We start from the raw sequence: 5,000 nt of genomic DNA, 5'->3' as shown, positions 1-5,000 counted from the left end.
TCTTTCTCTTTCTCTCACTATCTCTCTCTCTTCCTCCAAGTTTGTTCGACTTTCTGGCTCTTTATGTCTTCTCTCTCTCTTTATCTCTTTGTGTCAAGTATCATTATATTGCCCTTGATTATAAATAATGATAAAAAATACATCTCTTTCAAACACAATTCATACATACTGAAATAAATACAAATTTCTCAGTCTAGATACCCATATCTACCGGATAGATAGACAAATTTATGTATATTTATTAGCTAGATAAGCATATATTTCTGCTGGTATGAATATATGCGCATTAATTGGGTCAGGCCTGGCACAATTTTTTTTATCACTATCATCATTACTACATCCGACTCATCACACACAAAACAATGTATGTTTCCTTCTCCCTCTCCTTATTTTTCTCTCAGTCACTATTATGATTTATAGTTAATGATATGCTACATGGTAAAACTAATAATAATAATCTAAAAAAAAAAAAAGATAAAAAGAAATAAAAAAAATAAAAAAACTTATATATGTTCTCACCGCGAATATTCTGATTCTGAGTCAGTGTTGGCCAATACACCATAAGAACTTCTTAATATGGGAGGGAAGCTGCATCTATACAAAATAATCTCCCCCCCCCCCCCCCACCCTTTGCCTGTATATGTCTGTTAGTCTGTCTGGCTCTGTATGTCTTCTCTCTCTGATTCTGCTAGCGTCTCTCTCTATCTCTTTCTTTCTCTTTGTCTCTCTCGCTCCTCTCTTTCTCTCTCTCGCTCCTCTCTTTCTCTCTCTTCTCCTGTCTCTCTTTTTCTCTGTCTCTCCGACTGTATATGTCTATTCATCTATTTGGTTTTGTATGTCTTCACTCTCTCTCTCTCCTTGTCTCTATTTCTTTTTCTCTTTCTATTTCCACATTAATTGGGTCAGGCCTCGGACAGTTTTAACAAACCAGCGAATTATCTTGATTTTTTATCTCTACCATTATACGCACTATTATACACACTCATCACTACATCCGACTCATCACACAAAAAAAATGCATGCTTCCTTCCTCTCCGTATCTTTCTCTGTCACTGATATATTTATAGTTGATAATATGCCTACATACTATCAGATATATAAGAAAAAAAGATTTGGTCTTGTTCTCATCGGGAATCGAACCCGAGCTCTCCTGATTCAGAGTCAGTCATGTTGACCACTACACCATGAGAGCGTATTATGATGAAGAGGAAGCTATATCTATACAAAATAATCTCCTTTCTCTCTCTCTTTCTCACTGCCTGTGTATGTTTGTTCGTCTGTATGGCTCTACATGTCTTCTTTCTCTCTATTTCTCTCTCTTTGTTTCTGCTACTATCTCCCTCTCTATCTCTATCTCTATTTCTCTCTCCTTTACTCTCTCGCTCCTCTCTTTCTCTCTCTCTCAGTCTCTCTCTATTTCTCATTCTATCTCTGTATTCGACTGTATATGTCTGTTCGTATATCTGGCTCTGTATGTTTTCTCTCTCCTTGTCTTTGCTACTGTCTTTCTCTCTCCTTGTCTCTGCTACTGTTTCTCTCTCTCTATATCTCCTTGTCTCTGCTACTGCCTCTGTCTCTCTTTCTCTCCTTCTCTTTCTATTTCCACATTAACTGGATGAGGCACTATACGCACTATTATACACATCATCATCACTGCATCCGACTCACCACACACAAAACAATGCATGCTTCCTTTTCCCTCTCCTTATCTTTCTCTCTGTCACTATTATGATTATACTTGAGGATATGCCTACATACTATCAAATATAAAAATAAGCTCTATTACCATTCTCAAAGGGAATCGAACCCGAGCTCTTTCTCTCTCTCTCTCTCTCTCTGCCTGTGTATGCCTGTTTGTGTGTCTGCCTCTTTATGTCTTTTCTTTCCTTGTCTGTGCTATTCTCTCTCTCTCTATTTCTGCTACTGTCTGTAAGTCTGACTTTCTTCCCCCACCTCATACGTTTATCATAAACCCTCTGATTTGTGTCCATCAGACGGGTGAAGAGGCGAAGGAGGAGAAGAGAGAGATAGAGGGAAAATGAGAGAGCGAAAAAACAACTTATAAATGTATATATATATATATATATATATATATATATATATATATATATATATATATATTTAGAGAGAGAGAGAGAGAGAGAGAGAGTGAGAGAGAGAGAGAGAGAGAGAGAGAGAGAGAGAGAGACAGAGAGAGAGAGAGAGAAAGAGGAATATATATAATTATTTTCTCCTTCCTTTTTCCCTCCACTGCAGTATTTTTCGTTGTTCTGTGTGAGGTTGACGTGTGCCTCGTGTTTCTCCCTGTCGCCGTTTGATGTCGCTTTACGTCGCATTTTTCGGTTGTCCTCTTCTCTGCCACAGTATCCTCACTAACATCATTCTGCCACACATACGTGTACACAGGTTTACGCATACACACTGACATACAAACAAACACACAAACTTACAAACATATGCTAATATATATATATATATATATATATATATATATATATATATATATATATATATATATATATATGTATGTATATATATATATGTATATATATATGTATATATATGTTTATATATATATATATATATATATATATATATATATATATATATATATATATACATATATATATATGTACATATATATACATATTTGTGTGCGTGTGTACACAAACACTTATACAAACATACAATAAAATATACATGTATAATATATATGTATATTTATTTATATATATATGTATACTTATATTTATATAGATACATTTGTGTATGTATGTATGTATGTATGTATGTATGTATCTATTTATCTATCTATGTATATATATATACATATATATATATATATATATATATATATATATATATATATATATATATATGCTATATGTCCACTCACATATTCCCGCTTCGTGTTTCCTTAAACGCCGTATTCTCTCCCTTAATCCACCTCCCAGAAGAGCGATGTTCAAGAAGCCTTTGTTTCAGAGAACAATTCTCTTCATCCCCGAGTTTGATGCTGATGTCGGAAATGCAATAAGGTTCATCTTCAGACGAGATATTCAAGGCATCATAGACCTTAACTGAACATGGAATACGAAACACAAGTAAATATCCGAGGACTTATAGGGTCTGCAAATTACTAGGCCACAGCGTTAACCATTCCTCCATTCCTCCGATCTTCTCTGCTACAGGAAATTAGAATTTATAAAACCAAAGCATTTGTTGCATCATCCTTTGAAAGGTGAACTTGTACATGCATTTGCCTGTCTTACGTATTCAATGAAGTTCTGCAATATAAAGCTGCGAAACTAACATAAAGAAGCCCATGGCCAGACTTAGAGAGAGAGAAAGAGAAAAAGAGCCAAAAAAAGATAGAGAAAGAAATACATAGAGAGAGGAGGGGAGAAGACAGAGAGAACGAGAGAGAAACGAATACACAGAAAGGGGAGAGACTGACAAAATAAAGGAAAAAATGCATACACAAAGAACAAACAAACATCAAGAAACTAACCAAAATAACTTCAAAGTCATCCATCAAAAATCCGCGAATAGTTATCAATACACGATATATACACAACAATAAACTGGGACATAACAGATATTTTCCCTTTCATATTACCTTTCTGTTCAATTATCCTGACCTTTTATCTATAACGCCCACGATTCTGCCTTACCCTTCGCTCTGTGATTTATGCTTCCGTTGTCTCGCCCGAATTTGGGCATTTGGATTCTGTAAGGTCATAAAAAATCAGAATTAAAATCTTGAATGGACTCTTTCTGATACGTGAGCGAGTTTCCTAGACAAACATACAAACATACATTCAGAAACACACACACATATGAATAGATCTTTCTTAATACTTGTGTTATTCCCTTATATTACTCCGTATAAATTCCTCTCTCAAACAATTTATTATAATTATTATTATTATCATTATTATTATTTATATTATTATATGATGATCGTGTCCATAGATACATTATCATCCTTTGGCCGGTTTGTTAATGAATAGATCTTTCTTTATACTTTTGTTATTCCTTATTCTACTCAAGAATTATCTTCGTATACAGCAATGTTCTCAGGTCATTAAATTGCCCTTCATTATAAAGAAAAATAATCTCTGAAACAAAAGTCTTGTTTCTCTCTTTCTCTCTCTCTCTTTCTCTCTCTCTCCCCTCTCTCTCTTTCCTTATACACATTATCATCCTTTGACCAGTTTGTTAGAAATGTGCGAGGCCCGACCCAATGAATATAGACAGACGTGCATATAAACTGAAACAAATACATATCTGTCAGTTTAGACATACATAGCTACCGGATAGATAAGTAAATGTATATCTGTTAGATAGACCGATATCGTTTATGTGGGTATGCAGAACAAACCGGCCGATTATCTTGATTTTCTATCTCTACCATTATACGCACTATTATACACACTATCATCACTACATCCGACTCATACAAAATATGTTTTCGTCTCCCTCTCCCTCTTCTCATCTTTATGTTACTGTTATTATGTATAGTTGATAATACGTCTATCTGCTATGAAATATAAAAGATAAAAATTACTGCGAATGTTCTCATCGGGAATCGAACCCGGGCTCTCCTGATTCATAATCAGTCGTGTTGACCACTACACCATGAGAACTTAATATACTAGGTGAAGTTATCTCTGTCTGTAAACATCTCTATCTTCGTATAAATTCCTCTTTCAAACAATATTTGATCATCATTATTATTATCATTATTATTATTTATGATGATCCTGTCCATAGATCCATTTTCATCCTTTGACTGCTTTGTTAATGAATAGATCTTTCTCAGTACTTCTGTAATTCCTTATTCTACTCAAGAATTATCTTCGTATACAGCAATGTTCTCGTGCTATCATATTGCCCTTCATTATAAACAAAAATCATCTCTGAAACAAAATTCATGTCATCTGTGCATGTCATCTATACGCCGATGACATGCACAGATACTACAAAAGAAAATCATT

At 34.4% G+C, this 5,000-nt stretch overlaps 2 non-coding genes across 2 annotated transcripts; both read right to left on the bottom strand.

The window, feature by feature from the left end:
* Positions 1-1,119: 1,119 nt before the first annotated feature.
* TRNAQ-CUG (transfer RNA glutamine (anticodon CUG)) lies at positions 1,120-1,192 on the bottom strand. Its single transcript has one exon. It is a non-coding gene; the product is annotated as a tRNA-Gln (tRNA).
* A 3,384-nt stretch (positions 1,193-4,576) lies between these two features.
* On the bottom strand, positions 4,577-4,649 carry TRNAH-AUG (transfer RNA histidin (anticodon AUG)). The gene has a single exon. It is a non-coding gene; the product is annotated as a tRNA-His (tRNA).
* Between the last annotated feature and the right edge of the window lie 351 nt (positions 4,650-5,000).

The sequence above is a fragment of the Penaeus vannamei genome, chromosome 15 (assembly GCF_042767895.1).
Source record: "Penaeus vannamei isolate JL-2024 chromosome 15, ASM4276789v1, whole genome shotgun sequence".
In the NCBI taxonomy this organism is placed as follows: domain Eukaryota; kingdom Metazoa; phylum Arthropoda; class Malacostraca; order Decapoda; family Penaeidae; genus Penaeus; species Penaeus vannamei.
Note: the sequence above shows the minus strand (reverse complement) of the source record. Positions and strands in the feature narration are given on the sequence as shown.